We start from the raw sequence: 18,055 nt of genomic DNA, 5'->3' as shown, positions 1-18,055 counted from the left end.
AATTGCCGTTTGAGGTGCCAGAATCGATGGTTACTGAATCGCTGCGACCATATGGAACGGTAATTAGTCATACGCCTGAACGCTGGGCAAGTTTTAGTACATATCCTGTCCTTAACGGCGTGCGACAGGTGCGGATCGTCCTTACTAAACATATCCCGTCTTATTTATACATTGGCGGATATCGAGCTATTGTGATCTACGATGGCCAGCCACGCACCTGTTCTGGATGTGGCGGAGAAGGACATATCCGCTCGGAGTGCATACAACGCCGCGTCGTGCAACTGCCACATGGGGAAGCGTCACAGCGAGAAGTTCCCACGCAACTGCCGATGACGTACGTGTCGGTGGCTCGCCGGGAGGTGTTGTCCAGTTCGGAGCGTGACAAGGACGTGTTTATGCAAGAGCAGACCGAGTTACGGGAGCACGGAGGTGACTCGGAGAATGTCCCTACACCCACATCACGTCAGTTGAGGGAGGAACCTTCCGAAAACTCACATGAAGCACGCGGCGTGGAAGTAGAGGTCGAGACAGTGGCGCCGGCAACGGCCCAACGAACGATCGACGAACACAGTGAGGCAGCAGAGGGTAGGGCACGCAAACAGCGATCGCCGAAGCGTCGCAAAAAGCGTCGCCATAGTTCGGGTGACGCGTCGCCTCCTAGCCTAGGGGACACGGAAGGTATCCTAGCCGAAGACCTGCCTGACACAGAACATGTGCCTTTAGGGGACGCTGGCAGGATTCCGTCAGATGGTGACCGGATGTCCTGCCTTTCAGATGGTCCCTCTTCATTGACACCGACTGACCCAGCGCTGCCGACGAAGGAGTCAGGGATACCATTGTCCCAGCAGCCACGTCGAAATACATTAGAGGACGTTTCTCGGATGGATGACCACTGCGACTGGGCGGAACCAGTCGAAGACATACAAGAATTGCCACCCCCTGATGATGACCACTCACCTACAGGATGCACACCGCGGAACGACAACAAAGGAGGGCAGCCCGTTGGCGGGCACCCCTCTGAGCACGAATAGTGGACTAAAGCCCTTGGAGTTCTCAATGACATGACATGAGCATGACAACGACAACGGACCAAGCATATAAGGTGGGCACAGTGAACATTAACACCGCACGTTCGCTTGCAAAGATGCAACATCTCCGGGACATGATTTACGCCACTGACGTTGATATTCTGCTGATGCAGGAAACCTGCAGTTCTGATTTTCCCGACGTGCATGGATACAACACTTACCTAGCGCCGACTCCCGATGGAGGACGTGGCACAGCGATACTAGTCCGGGAAGGGATTCCGATGTGTGACCTCGATTACCTTCCTTCGGCTCGGGGTTTGGCTATGACCGTGAACGGCATCCGTATCGTCAACATCTATGCACCCTCCGGATCTGACAATCGACAGGCGCGTGCACGATTCTACTCGGAGGAGATTGCCCACCTCTTCCATGGGAGGTATGACCACATCTTGGTAGGGGGGGATTTTAACTGTGTACTCACACCGAAGGATCAAACTCCTAATTTCAGCTCCTGCCACGCATTGAACACGATCTGCCGGGACATGGCCCTTATGGACACTTGGGAAAAGATCCATGGGCAGCGAGAGGGCTACACGTATTTTACTAGCCACTCAGCGAGCAGGCTGGATCGGATTTATGTTTCTGACGGATTAAGAGATCACGTGTTGGCTGCTGAACGTTGGCCCACGGCTTTTACGGATCACCTTGCATATTTATGCACGTTAACCCTCCCACGGCAGAGGGTCTGGCGGAGTCGTAGTTCCTGGAAACTTAATTCATCCTTATTGGTGGATCTCGAATGTCGCCAGCGGATCGAAGAAACATAGCAGACTTGCACTCGCCGTCTGCCGCTGCACCGTACGGTTCTTTCGTGATGGCTGCAGTGTGCAAAACCGGCGATACGAAGAGCTCTCATCACCTATGGCAAGGAAAAAGCGAAATGGCTCCGAGATACACTTGATTATTACTACATGGTGCTCCGCGACCTGTCCTCCAGGGCCCCATCGCCCAAGCGTCAAGCGGAAATCCATCGCATTCAGGCCTGCATTTTATCGATCACGAGACGTCGACTGGAGGGACTTTCGATCCGTGCTCGGTGCTTGGACAACGTCGATGGAGAACGTATTGGCATGCATCATGTGTCCAAGGGACATGCGCGTAATCGCCGATCCCTAATCACAGTCCTCCATGATGACGATGGTCGGCCCTTGACGTCACAACAGGACATTGCTGCTGAGTTTCTGGAGCATTACCGCCTCCTGTTCACTGGGACGCCGACGGACAATCGGACAGGAGAAGAAATTTTTCGACAGACGCAAACGGAGGTGGATGGTCCGGATGCAGAGGCGCTATTGGAACCCCTAACGGAAGATGACATCCGGGGCGCACTCGCGAAGGGTGCGGTGTATAAATCCCCTGGGCCAGATGGGTTGACACTCGAATTTTACCGCGCATTTGCGGATTTAATGATGTCCCAGTTGGTATTGATGTATAATGAGTTATTGAGCCCTGCCACGGACGTTCCGTCGCAGTTCATGGCGGGAATACTTATACCAATACCGAAATCGACAGCGAGTGTCAGCGCCCATCAATTTAGACCGCTCACGATGCTCAATACTGATTATAAGATCTTTGCGCGAATGTTGGCGGCAAGGCTCAAGACTGTAATATCCCAAACAATACCACCAGACCAGGCTTGTCTAGGGGTTCGGAGCAACATACATTCTATCCTCGGCGAATACCGTGACGTAATTTCCCTGACGGAAGCCTGTCGCATGCGAGCGGCGTTCGTATCGGTGGATTTTGATCGTGCCTTTGACAGGATCAACCATGATTTCCTTGACTCGACCATGCGACGCATGGCGATACCACAGGATTTTATTATCGTCCTCATGCGCCTCCTTCGCGGCGCTGCTTCGACGGTGAGAGTCAATGGCAGGGAGGTAGGAACGATTCCTGTTTGCAGCTCAGATAGGCAAGGATGTCCCTTGTCGATTATACTGTTTACAATAGCGCTAGAACCATTGATGCAGACTCTTAGACGGACTCTAACAGGCGTCCGACTCCGTGCGAGCTCCTTCACGTGTCGTGCATATGCCGACGACTTGATGATACTCGTCCGGACGGAGAACGAAGTAAGTCAGGTGGTTACCCTTCTTACTACGTACGGAGTAGCTGCGGGAAGCAGGGTCAACATGAATAAAACCAAGATCATGCACATCGGTCGAGGCTGGACGCTCTGCACAGTCCTTTTACGACGGTGGACATTTTGCGATGCTTAGGTGTATTGTTCACCCGATCGCTACGGCAATCAGCGGCGGCGAGCTATCGACGTCTCCTCTAGAACGTCCGACTGCACATACGCAACAATTCACTCCGAACGCACGACCTGCTCCAAAGGGTGGACTACACTAATGTTCATCTGGCCTCGCGACTGCCGCACCTGGCACAGGTACTGCCAATGCCACATGGTATTGCTGACAGATTAATGGCGGCCTTTGGATACTATGTCAGCCAAGGAATGTTGTTTAAGGTCAAATACAAGACTTTAACTCTCCCACACCATTCTGGAGGACTTAACCTCACGGATGTGCGGAACAAGGCTCTAGCTCTATACCTGCGAGCGACGCTACGCACTTGGAACCAACGGCAACACGCCATCACGTCGGCCATCCTGGATGTGCTTCTTCCCACGTCCTTTGAACCACCGGTGGCGGTAGGCACAATCTCGCCCTTTTTTTCTCACGTCGCGCGATATTTTGTTGATTTTAGTTATGTTCAGTTACAGATACCTTCTACAAGAATCCCCACTACCCGTGAGATATATCGATACTTGCGTCGTCATCATTGCAGCAATGTTGTCGAACTTAAGTACCCAACACGAAACTGGCGACAGATTTGGAGAGCTGTCCATACACCTCTCCTCACCACAGCCGCGCGATCGTCATGGTATACACTCATCAACCGCAAGACAGTCAACCGCTAACGATTGTACGACATTCGCATGGTAGATTCCCCGCTCTGCCTTATATGTGGCATGCGGGACACCGACGAACATTCTCTGCAGTGCGGTGAGGCAAAGGATGTTTGGCGGCTGACGCAACGCATCATGGCCCTCTTCCGACGCACCGACGAATCAACGATCACGACGGACGCTTTATTTTTCCCTGACGCTGTATTTTTCCCCTCACAAAAAACTTCGGCAATCCGATGGATTGGAGGACACGCATCGCACTACGTCCTCTCGCGGACCTTGATATCGGGCATGGACTATTGGCATTATCTGCTAGAACAACACGAAATCATCCGACGCCACTCTAAATATAAAACGCATTTTGCGAACTTTCTAGGCAGCATGTTTCATAACCCCCCGAAGCGGTGGGGAGTCCCAGGTTTACGTTGTTTCGAGGGATAGGATGTACTCCCAGTGAAGTGACGAGGAAGTCACTTCAGCCCTATATTTCTTTCCCTTCTTTTTTATATATGATTTTTTTTGGGACATTAAAATTAAATGAATCAATAAAATATTATTGTTACTAACAAAAAAAATTACAATGTACAATGTTTCCTTCCTGTTGCCTCTCCCTTATATGTATATACACTCCTGGAAATTGAAATAAGAACACCGTGAATTCATTGTCCCAGGAAGGGGAAACTTTATTGACACATTCCTGGGGTCAGATACATCACATGATCACACTGACAGAACCACAGGCACATAGACACAGGCAAAAGAGCATGCACAATGTCGGCACTAGTACAGTGTATATCCACCTTTCGCAGCAATGCAGGCTGCTATTCTCCCATGGAGACGATCGTAAAGATGCTGGATGTAGTCCTGTGGAACGGCTTGCCATGCCATTTCCACCTGGCGCCTCAGTTGGACCAGCGTTCGTGCTGGACGTGCAGACCGCGTGAGACGACGCTTCATCCAGTCCCAAACATGCTCAATGGGGGACAGATCCGGAGATCTTGCTGGCCAGGGTAGTTGACTTACACCTTCTAGAGCACGTTGGGTGGCACGGGATACATGCGGACGTGCATTGTCCTGTTGGAACAGCAAGTTCCCTTGCCGGTCTAGGAATGGTAGAACGATGGGTTCGATGACGGTTTGGATGTACCGTGCACTATTCAGTGTCCCCTCGACGATCACCAGTGGTGTACGGCCAGTGTAGGAGATCGCTCCCCACACCATGATGCCGGGTGTTGGCCCTGTGTGCCTCGGTCGTATGCAGTCCTGATTGTGGCGCTCACCTGCACGGCGCCAAACACGCATACGACCATCATTGGCACCAAGGCAGAAGCGACTCTCATCGCTGAAGACGACACGTCTCCATTCGTCCCTCCATTCACGCCTGTCGCGACACCACTGGAGGCGGGCTGCACGATGTTGGGGCGTGAGCGGAAGACGTCCTAACGGTGTGCGGGACCGTAGCCCAGCTTCATGGAGACGGTTGCGAATGGTCCTCGCCGATACCCCAGGAGCAACAGTGTCCCTAATTTGCTGGGAAGTGGCGGTGCGGTCCCCTACGGCACTGCGTAGGATTCTACGGTCTTGGCGTGCATCCGTGCGTCGCTGCGGTCCGGTCCCAGGTCGACGGGCACGTGCACCTTCCGCCGACCACTGGCGACAACATCGATGTACTGTGGAGACCTCACGCCCCACGTGTTGAGCAATTCGGCGGTACGTCCACCCGGCCTCCCGCATGCCCACTATACGCCCTCGCTCAATGTCCGTCAACTGCACATACGGTTCACGTCCACGCTGTCGCGGCATGCTACCAGTGTTAAAGACTGCGATGGAGCTCCGTATGCCACGGCAAACTGGCTGACACTGACGGCGGCGGTGCACAAATGCTGCGCAGCTAGCGCCATTCGACGGCCAACACCGCGGTTCCTGGTGTGTCCGCTGTGCCGTGCGTGTGATCATTGCTTGTACAGCCCTCTCGCAGTGTCCGGAGCAAGTATGGTGGGTCTGACACACCGGTGTCAATGTGTTCTTTTTTCCATTTCCAGGAGTGTATATATATATATATATAATAATAATAATAATAATAAAAAAACCGGTTCTAGGCACTACATCTGGAACCGCCAAAAAAAAGAAAAAAAAAAGAAAAAAAAAACGCAACGCAAAACCGTGCGATTAGTAGACGAAAGGACGTGCCTCTCCAATGGGAACCGAAAACATTTGATCCAGGAAAACACGTCTGATATATTCTATACGACACTGGTGACGGCATGTGCGTCACATGGCAGGAATATGTTGTCGACCCACCAAACTTGCACACTTGGCGAATGGGTAAAAAGATTCTTCTACCTTGCCATCTTCTGGATGTGATAATCAGTCCCAAAAAAGTGATGAAAACATAAAAGTGTGTCACATAAACTGCAACAAATGAATGCAACAGTTTCACAGTCGCACAGTTTTCTCTGTGCTCTGTCAAAACATATGTTTTTAACGTTTTCAAATTTCTCCGTGTGTAGACCGTCAAATCCTGCATATGTCCAAGCAAATCTGAACATGTCCTGGAATTTTGGAGAGCGAAATTGATTATGTGTGAGTGCCTGAACTCTGATAATTGCCGGATAATAAAAATTTAAACTTTTTACTGGAGGGAAGACTTGAACCAAGGACCTCTTGTTCCGCAGCTGCTCACGCTAGCCACGGGACCAGGGCGCTGCTGTGCCCGCAATATCCTTGATGTTGCCTATGATGCCCATGGACTACTCACTTTGTATATTTTGCTTATTTTTTCATAGTTCCACACAACTTCTTCCTGTTTTCTCGATTGATCTGTGTTCAGTTCTTCAAGGCCTATCCACTGTGCCAAATTATAACTAAATCTGAGGGGGGTGCGATGGGGAGGTTCCCTTGTGAGTACCAGAATCGAGTGAGGTGGGACGCTACATGTACCAGATTCGTGGAAGATATGGAAAGGAACAGGGTTTCACGAAATCGACACTCGTAAGGAAAAGCAATAACTTTAAGAGCAGCTACAGAAGGCTAAGGTGTCAACTGAAAAAGGCCCATATGCGGATGAAGTCTGCACACCAAAATGTTGGTATTACAAGCTGTTTGAGTTCGTAAGTGACTAGGAAATTTCCCGAAATTAACGAAGCAGCTTACACAGTGACCAGCGAACGGGATGATGTCAGTATAATATGTATATACTTTAGTCGTTTTTAAGATAATTGTGGCAGTCTTTTGGAGACAGATTCATTGTCTTGAGAAAATTCAAGCGTGAATAAGAATGTATCTTCAGCAACCCAAAGCTTGGCCGTACACCGCAAGGATAAGGAATACCATCATTGATGCAGTTGTAAACTATGGTTCGGTACCATGGATCGCAAATAAGGCGCACAGAAATGAACTTGGCATCTTCGAAAGAAGAGTGATGAGTACGATGGTGAGGCCTTTTAAGGACGCACCCAAACGGTGACAACGGAAGAACAATGAAGTGTATGATATGATGGGCTCACAGGGATTATGAGCATCGAGAAAGGCAACAGGAGCCAGTGAGCTGGTCGTGCGTCGTGGATGTCTCAAGATATAACTCCCAGAGCTGTGCTGGTGGGAATCCCAGGCAGAACACGTCTTGTTGATTGACCAAGAGCCCGTGGCAAGGTGATTGAGAATAGAATGTACCTAATTAAGGTGGGCATATCATCTTACTCAAGGAGGGAAGGAAGTCTAGACCGCAACGAGACAACTTGTTACGGCTGTGCGTGGGCCTCAAGACCTGTGATCGCTACATGTTTATAATGATAATGATGACGATGATGATATTTATTGGTATGCGAGGGACACTATGTTTGTTGACAGAATGCCCAAAGCGCTCAAGGAAATATATTTCAAAGACATGTTTGTAAACGTTGCTGTTTCCGACACCGTTATATGACGTTGAAGTTTCCGATGCTATTATATGATTTCCAACGGAATGTGAATATACCGGCACTTTCTACTGACAAAACTCTTATCGATACAGTGAAATTGAACCAAAAAACCATGTATAAAACAGTAAATGGTTATTATTAGGCAGTGCGACTGATTACATAACTTAAGCAGATGTGACGAGGATTATGGTAAAAAATAGCGATCATCGCCATGACGCTTCCGACAATCACATATCAGCCAATACGATGCAAAAATACTTAAGAAACGCCCCAAAAAAGTTCCTTGTAGACCCAGTTCTTCAGATTAGCCCGAAGTGACTTTTCTGTCTTCCTAACATAAGAATATGATTTGGAGAGAATAAACTGTTATAAGGTGAAGAGGCTATCTGTCTTGAGAATGAGCTTACCCAGAGGTGGGAACAAATTTCATTTTCAGGAAAAGAAGGCAGTACCATCGCACTCCGCCTAACGTGCTCAACACGTTGGTGATTATGTTAAGCAATAAAACTTTAGTAAACATTTTGTTTATTGCACTTCTTATAAAATTTATCAATTCACCGTCGCAAGTTGCTTGAAATACTGCAATTATATTTGTAAATACAATACTTATTCCTCTGAGTCTGAGACAGGTTTCTGTAAGTGTAAATGTGTGTCTGGACTAGAAGAGAGATCTGTTGTTTCGCTCAAGCTGACGAATGCTGGACATTTGTCACGCCGGACATTTGCCACACTTGCCCCTTCGCCAGGTAGCGATCCCTCAGGTAAGGGACGCCCTTCCTCGTACTTCTTCTGTCCGCTTTCAAACCGCCGTCTCCACATCTTGCTCGATACAACCAGTACTTAAGGGACCTTCTTCTTCGACATCTTGACGAAATACAGAGCTTCTTTTCCGAAATCGAAATATTTATATCTTTTGGGAAACGAAAGCAATTCCGACGATTATGTCAGTATGTTATTAGTTCTGCCAAGTATAAATATAGATCCCTCTGTCTGTACGGTAGCTTCCTTTCACGCTTACTGATTGCGATAGAAACAGTCCATCGCCATGGGAGCAACAAGAAAGGAACACTGTAAAGAGAATGCCAATGTACGCTAATAATTTCTTTTTGATCGCTGCATTTGTGCCTACTTTAATTACTACAACTGCGTGCCCAAAAGACAATGAGGAAAGAAGAAATGGGTATGTGAATGAATGAAAAGAAGAACGACATACTCCATATTAATTTACTCTCTAAAATCCGATACCCTTCCGGTGAAACATTAGTTAATAAAGTGTAGCGGGACAGTGTTAAAAACATGATTGAAAGTACGTTCATAAACAGAGATAAGAACGTCTATGTTTGACATATCATCTAAAGTCGACGTACAATTTCAAAATGTTGGAAATAAGGAAATGAAGTAATACAGAATGCTATGCTTGTAACGTACGTTGTTGTTCTACATTGTTTAGCTCTGATATTTACAGGGTCACAGAGAAAGCATCCTAAGTTTTGGAGGGAAAAGCCGTAATTGTAATGATCTCCACTACAACAGAAACAAGAAGCACATCTGAAGGAAAAATAATGTAGTGTGTGTTCCAGCTCACAAGCGACATTGAAACAGGTAGTTCCTGTGACTTAGTATGGACAGAGGTTATATTCGACAACCGGAATAAATTAATAACTGGCTCCTTTTACCGATACCCGGTCTCAGATGAAACAGTTGCTGAATATTTCAAAGAAAACTCGAGTCTCATCGCAAATAGGTACTCTACTCATACAATTATAGTTGGTAATGACTTCAATCTACCTTCCTTATGTTGACAAAAATACATTTTCAGACCCTGCTGTAGATAGAAAACAACTTCCATAATTGTTCTAAATGCTTTTTATAAAGTTATTTTGAACAATTAGTTCACGAGGCCATTCAAATTGTAAAAGCCTACGAAAACGCACTTGACCTGTTAGCCACAAATAATCCTGAGCATCACGACGGGTACAGGAATTAGTGAACACAGTCGTAGCGAGGCTCAATTCCGTAACAAACAAATTCACCAAAGCTAAACGCGAAATATATATATTTATAAAAGCAACTAAAAATTCGGTTGACGTCTTTCTAAGAGACAGTCTCCAATCCTTCCAAACTATGTAAGTGAAGACCATATGTGGCTTAAGTTCAAAGAAGTAGTATCAACAGCACTCGAGAGATTCATACCAAATTAATTAATATCAGACGGAACTGATCCCCCATGGTACACAAAACACAACAGAAAGCTGTAAGCCGGCCGGTGTGGCCGAGCGGTTGTAGGCGCTTCAGTCTGGAACGGCGCGACCGCTACGGTCGCAGGTTCGAACCCTGCCTCGGGCATGGATATGTGTGATGTCCTTAGGTTAGTTAGGTTTAAGTAGTTCTAAGTTCTAGGGGACTGATGACCTCAGATGTTAAGTCCCATAGTGCTCAGAGCCATTTGAACCAAGAAAGCTGCCGCAGGAGCACCGAAAGAGGCACGTATAATTTAGACGAGCGCATAATCTCCAAAATTGGCGAAGTTTTACTGTGGCTCGAAATTTGGTGCGGATTTCAATGCGAGATGCATATAATTGTTTCCACAACGAAACTCTCTCTAGAAATGTGGCGAAAAATCCATAGAGATTCTGGTCCTATGTTAAGAATACCAGTGGAAAAGCTCAGTAAGTACCTTTACTGCGGGTCGGGCGGCGAGTGAGGAGGAGGAGCAGGAGGAGGGGGAGACAAGGGACCCAACCCTTCGGAGCAGGTAATATCGTGGCAAATTTCCGGCGTGGCAAATGTCCGGCGTGGCAAATGTCCGCACACCAAGCTGACACAGGGATGATTACTCTTATGGTGGATTTACAAGGTAGAGTAGAGCCTTTGTACCATAGCATTTAGGCCTGCTTGCAATGAGACACTTCTAGACAATCGACTGTTTCCGAATCTCCAATCTCCTGAGTCCCTCCCCCCCCCCCCCCCCCCCGCGCCTTGCCCCTTCCGCCCCCCTTGCCGTACCCGTAAGAGATAGATGTGGGACGTGAATCCACGACAGGTCAACGAGAAGATTTGAAACCATGCTTTGCCGACGAAAGCTGATACCCACCTTCTTGTAAGGACTCTGCCGTGTGTGACAAAGGGGTGAAGGAGGAACAAGATGCTGTGCTTGTTGCATTTTGTTGTACAATTGAGCGAGGGCGTAAGTCGAAATATCTACAACGAATTAATTGTGCTCTTCATCTGAGAAACAAGCTAAGTTTGCAAAGAGGGAGCAGACTTCAGGCTACGTCCCCTTGGGTGAGCGCCTTAAGAGTTATTCAAGCGACAATGGCCTGCACACTCACTCATCTTGTATTCGTGATGTCCGCCTATATCTCCCACCTGCTGCAGGAAGTTATTGCCCCTGTGTATACAAATGCGGCACGTCGCTCTCCTAACAAGCGGAATAGTTGAAATTCCCAAGGGGCGAACCTGCAGGGCATTGAAGGAAAGATTGGAAGAGGCTCGGTACTCCACACACACTGCTGCAGACATCACAAGCGATACTCAGTCAATTGAATCTCAAACTGATTATGGCCACTATCGTCCCTTCCATTTCCAGATACTGGAGGACTTTTGTGTTCCTACGTACCACAGTGAATTATTAACGTCTTCATAGCGTGCTCTTTCAGGTTGCTGCCGCGTGTCAGATTGACATGTGACTTATGCACCGTATTACGAATGGACCAGCACAAATGTTCCCTTTTCAGCTTCCTAAAAATTTAGCTCCCACTGCCCTATTTTGTTCTAATCAATAAAAAAACCGATATATGCAAAATTTTTGCTCAATCGGACAACTAAAAGACGACCATCATTGACCGTGAACTTTCTAATTTTTGCTGTGTGAATATTGTTAAGCAATTTCTCATTATTATTACATAAAGTCTTACTGTTAAAAGTACTTATTTTTAATAGCCCTGTTTAAGACTTTTACCGTTATATTGTAATAGATAATAAATATAATAATTTGCTGATGATTTCTTCTCGGGTTATCAGCCGAGTGGTGGCCAGAAGATGATGGGTACGAAACTCATTGAAACGTTGCGACAAGACGACGCCACCACTCGGCTGATAACCCGAGAAGAATTCATCAGTGGAATACGCCGAGAAAGACTGAAATCGCATATAATAATTTTAGTAATAGTTAAACATTAACCATGTAAGTATAGACGGCTTTGATAGCCAGGTTGGGGTAAAAGTGGCCTCTTCCTTTTATTGATTTGGAGTGTGGTGCACCCTAGGGGCAAACACTTAAACCATAGAGACCACTGCGGCATTGTCAATGAGTTTTGTGGTGATAGTTGCATGGGTGCGTTATTATTGGTGTATGCTTTATGGGTAATGTAAGGTAAGAGAGAAGTATTTCATATCAAATATTGTGAGAGTTAACTGCTACAGTATTAGCAAAATTTATCTTCAGTTCTTCGTAACTAAGGTTTTATGAGTTGTTTAGATCATGTGATTTCCCATTCACACAGTATCTGGCGAAATAGCATCCATTCGGGGATGGTGGTCACTCTGGTCAGTTGCTTTGCATGGAAAAGTCACCATATTTTTATAATATATTTGTCTTATTTCACAAAATCTGAAGTGCAAGAAGAAGCTTTTTGAGCAATATAATGGAGAAGACAACAACATTGATTTTTAAATTATTGTTTCAGAACTGTTTGCACTGCTGCTGAAAATTGACTTCTTCCAAGACGAACTTGGCATGAAGTTCTTCGCGTTCTTAATTTCGGATAGTAAGAAGAGACTTCAATGTGTCTCTCGGTGGTTCTATTTCCAATCAAATTATTGAAGCTAATCTACCTTCAGTGAAGCAAGTTTTAAGTGTTTTCTTCTGCAATATAAGAGTTGTAAATCTCAGAACGCAGTAAAGTGCAGTACTGGCGTTTCAGGAAGGCTCCATATCTTTGGCAAAAAGCACTAATTTCTTTAGAACAACGGACCGCTGCATTGAAAAGTTACTGAGTCTGCAAGATGAAGTGAAGCGTAGGAAAAGAAAAAAAGAAATGTTTTTGTGGAAAACATGGATGATCTCTTTGACATAGCTCGTTATGCTTTGGGACAGATGAAAAATGAAGATAATAAGAAATTTTCAACACTTTATCGCCAAAAGGGCGTCCCAGGACCTGTAACACATTCTAAGTGGATGGGAAGACCATAATATGTATTAAAGTTATACTTATTTCAAGATCAGTTTTTTATGCATGTATGTTCGAGCCCGGTTTCTGTCAACATTTTCTATTCATAAGTCAACAGACAAATTATGAGGATACTGATTCAGTAATCAGTAAGGCTACAAAAAAAAAAAAAATTCTGGTACTTAGCTCCTGAAACTGTCGCTTTAGCTTTGTTCGTTGACAATGTCCCAACAGAGGTAAAGGCAAATATAGTTCAATCTATCTTGCAATTAGGAAAAGGTGAAGAAAAGGAAGAAGAAAAAAGTGAGGTTGAAAAGTACATAATACACAAAAATGATCTCTCTTCTTTAACTTTTCGTCTTTCGTAACACCTGTTACGAAAACTCTCTCCTCGAGGTTTTCTGTCAGTACTGGTTTTCTCCACAACGACCTTATAACACAGAAAAATGACTCCCGTTACAAAGGTGCAATTCAAAAACTTGAGGAGATGGTTGTTGTGCATGATGTTGACGAAAGAGGTGTCAAACTCATTCAGTACTACAATAACATTCTCACAAAAGACGGAACTGGAAAAGAATTTGTTTTAAAGATTGTTCCTGCAGACTGTAAAAATACGTGTTGTGGATGCTGTTTCAACTTCAAGGCGTTTGATGTCACCTATAATTTGTTAGACTGAGGTGGAATTTTTCTCAGCCTCTTTTGCTCATCAGATGGAACTAAACGGGGTGTGGGGAAGCAAAATTCTAACTTTCAGAAAATTACATGGAGCTAAGGTCTATTCTAGTCCCCACACTACGATCCGTTAAACTTTTTGAGCGTGTAATCACGTACCTTAAACTCTCGGACAGCAAGGATATCGGTTGAGAACACTGCCGAACAGCAATGGGGAAATGTCTATCTCTGACTGCCGATGATGGCAATGACAATTCACTGAACTACAGGGATATTTTTTACAAGAAATTATAAATGAAAATTCCGCAGCTCGTGGTCGTGCGGTAGCGTTCTCGCTTCCCGCGCCCGGGTTCCCGGGTTCGATTCCCGGCGGGGTCAGGGATTTTCTCTGCCTCGTGATGGCTGGGTGTTGTGTGCTGTCCTTAGGTTAGTTAGGTTTAAGTAGTTCTAAGTTCTAGGGGACTGATGACCATAGCTGTTAAGTCCCATAGTGCTCAGAGCCATAATAAATGAAAAAAGAATTCGGTACTGACATTTCACAGAAATAAATATTACGCAGATGCTTGTAATGAACTTGAGTAATTTTGGAATAATACGATCGCCAGTACAGTTGGGCAAACTTCACGTAAAACCAGTTCAGTACATCAGTGGCGTACGTTATCTACAATTGCAAGTACAATTACAGTACGTAATTTTGTATTACGCATGCTGATGCAAATGTTCCTTGCATTTACTGAGTTCACTGAATAACTCTACTCGATAATTTTGACAGAACAATTTCAATACGCTAAAACTATCTGTGATTGTACTAACACTCAAATTACCTTGAATACCACAGTACAAATGGCTCTGAGCACTATGGGACTTAACATCTATGGTCATCAGCCCCCTAGAACTTAGAACTACTTAAACCTAACTAACCTAAGGACATCACACAACACCCAGTCATCACGAGGCAGAGAAAATCCCTGACCCCGCCGGAAATCGAACCCGGGAACCCGGGCGCGGGAAGCGAGAACGCTACCGCACGACCACGAGCTGCGGACAATACCACAGTACATAGACGTTGCAATACACTAATACAATTCACTACAATACAGTACACCAACACAATCACAAGTTTGTTTTTAGATGAATTAAGGAGAAAAGAGAAATAAAACCGTAACATCACTGAACCTCAACTGATGAACTGACGCAGAAATATTGCACACCAAGTGATTAACACACAATAATATACAGAGTGCTTCCGTAAGAGCGTGCAAAAGTTTAACAGGATATAGAGTACGCTCCACTGAACCATTCGAGGTAGGGAACCTGGAGTAGGAGAAGCAAGCTTAAGGAGATAATAGGAATAAAATCACATTACTGTGCACTTTTTTATTTACATTAGTTACAATTAACTGTAAATACCACCACTGACACAATGAACGTACCATTTTTTCTGTATCGTACAAAATGTGGTGAAATTGAGTGCCATCAACCTCAGTGCAAACATAACATTGGCGCACAAGATTCTGAAGCACCCTGACAAATACACCTGTTGTGTTTCGAATCAAAGTACAGGCGGCTACAATTCTGACAACTAATTCCATCTCCGTATCGACTGGGCTCTCATACACGAGGGACTCTAGATATTCCCATAGGAAACAGTCAGGGGGATTCAGGTCATCTGACCTTGCAGGCCAAGGAACAGGACCTCCCGTTCCAATCCGCGAGCAGGAAATACAGCACTGAGATGGTTGCGGACATCCATACTAAAGTGAGGCGGTGCCTCGTCACGTTGTATCCACACCCTCTAACGAACAGCCAAGGGCACGTTCTCCAACAACTCAGGTAGAACACTTTGCACGAACGTCAAATACAGGTGACCATTCAGAAGATCAAGTAGAAGATATAGTCCAGCGATATTGTCGTCTACAGTGTCGGCCCAGATAGTCACAACAAAACGTAGTTGATGGTGTGATTCTATTACAGCGTGGGGATTTTCCTCATCCCACACATGGCTGTTCCTGCTGTTCGACATATCATCACGAACAAATGAGACCTCGTCAGTAAACACCACGATTTGGAGGAACTCTGGCCGATCAAGCCATTTTAGGAGCAACCACTGACACAACGCGACTCTTGGCGCAAAGTCAATCAGGCATGGACTCGTTGCGAGTGATATGGGTGTAATTGTTTTTCGTAGAGTACTCGCCATATGCTCGTATGTGCAGTGCCCATTTCACGTGCAATACGACGAGTTCTTGTAGTGGGGTTCGCTGCAACACTTTCCAGCACCTCCTCTATATAATCGGGTGTACGAGTGGTCCTCATGTTCCCAGGTCCCTCGTTTCTAGGCGCGCAGTCCGGAACCGCGCGACTGCTACGGTCGCAGGTTCGAATCCTGCCTCGGGCATGGATGTGTGTGATGCCCTTAGGTTAGTTAGGTTTAAGTAGTTCTAAGTTCTAGGGGACTGATGACCACAGCTGTTAAGTCCCATAGTGCTCAGAGCCATTTGAGCCCTCGTTTCTTCTTCCCAATGAACCAGTCTACTGCATTCGTCGATCGAGAGAAACAAAACACTCGTCGTGACGGATGATGCCTCTTGGAATCGATCTCTGCACAGCCTTTCAGCAGCGGGAGCATTACAACGTACTTCCCCATATACAGGGTGTCACAAAAAGGTACGGCCAAACTTTCAGGAAACATTCCTCACACACAAATAAAGAAAAGATGTCATGTGGGCATGTGTCCGGAAGCGCTTAATTTCCATGTTAGAGCTCATTTTAGTTTCGTCAGTATGTACTGTACTTCCTCGATTCACCGCCAGTTGGCCCAATTGAAGGAAGGTAATGTTGACTTCGGTGCTTGTGTTGATATGCGACTCATTGCTCTACAGTACTAGCATCAAGCACATCAGTACGTAGCATCAACAGGTTAGTGTTCATTGCGAACGTGGTTTTGCAGTCAGCGCAATGTTTACAAATGCGGAGTTGGCAGATGCCCATTTGATGTATGGATTAGCACGGGGCAATAACCGTGGCGCGGTACGATTGTATTGAGACAGATTTCCAGAACGAAGGTGTCCCGCCAGGAAGACGTTCGAAACAATTGAGCGGCGTCTTAGGGAGCACGGAGCATTCCAGCCTATGACTCGCGACTGGGGAAGACCTAGAACGACGAGGACACCTGCAATGGACGAGGCAATTCTTCGTGCAGTTGACGATAACCCTAATGTCAGCGTCAGAGAAGTTGCTGCTGAACAAAGTAACGTTGTCACGTCACTGTATGGAGAGTGCTACGGGAGAACCAGTTGTTTCCGTACCATGTACAGCGTGTGCAGGCACTATCAGCAGCTGATTGGCCTCCACTGGTACACTTCTGCGAATGGTTCATCCAACAATGTGTCAATCCTCATTTCAATGCAAATGTTCTCTTTACGGATGAGGCTTCATTCCAACGTGATAAAATTGTAAATTTTCACAATCAACATATGTGGGCTGACGACAATCCGCACGCAATTACGCAATCATGTCATCAGCACAGATTTTCTCTGAACGTTTGGGCAGGCATTGTTGGTGATGTCTTGATTGGGCCCCATGTTCTTCCACCTACGCTCAATGGAGCACGTTATCATGATTTCACACGGGATACTCTACCTGTGCTGCTAGAACATGTACCTTTACAAGTACGACACAACATGTGGTTCATGCACGATGGAGCTCCTGCACATTTCAGTCGAAGTGTTCGTACGCTTCTCAACAACAGATTCGGTGACCGATGGATTGGTAGAGGTGGACCAATTCCGTGGCCTACACGCTCTCCTGACCTCAACCCTCTTGACTTTCATTTATGGGGGTGTTTGAAAGCTCTTGTCTACGCAACCCCGGTACCAAATGTAGAGACTCTTCGTGCTCGTATTGTGGACGGCTGTGATACAATACGCCATTCTCCAGGGCTGCATCAGCGCATCATGGATTCCATGCGACGGAGGGTGGATGCATGTATCCTCGCTAACGGAGGACATTTTGAACATTTCCTGTAACAAAGTGTTTGAAGTCACGCTGGTACGTTCTGTTGCTGTGTGTTTCCATTCCATGATTAACGTGATTTGAAGAGAAGTAACCAAATGAGCTCTAACATGGAAAGTAAGCGTTTCCGGACACATGTCCACATAACATATTTTCTTTGTTTGTGTGTGAGGAATGTTTCCTGAAAGTTTGGGTGTTGTACTGTATGTCTGTGGGTATCACTGCGTAATGAATAGGTCTATCGTTGATTCATATACAACAGAGCCACATTATGGA

Source organism: Schistocerca piceifrons, chromosome X, assembly GCF_021461385.2.
Source record: "Schistocerca piceifrons isolate TAMUIC-IGC-003096 chromosome X, iqSchPice1.1, whole genome shotgun sequence".
Classification (NCBI taxonomy): Eukaryota; Metazoa; Arthropoda; class Insecta; order Orthoptera; family Acrididae; genus Schistocerca; species Schistocerca piceifrons.
Note: the sequence above shows the minus strand (reverse complement) of the source record.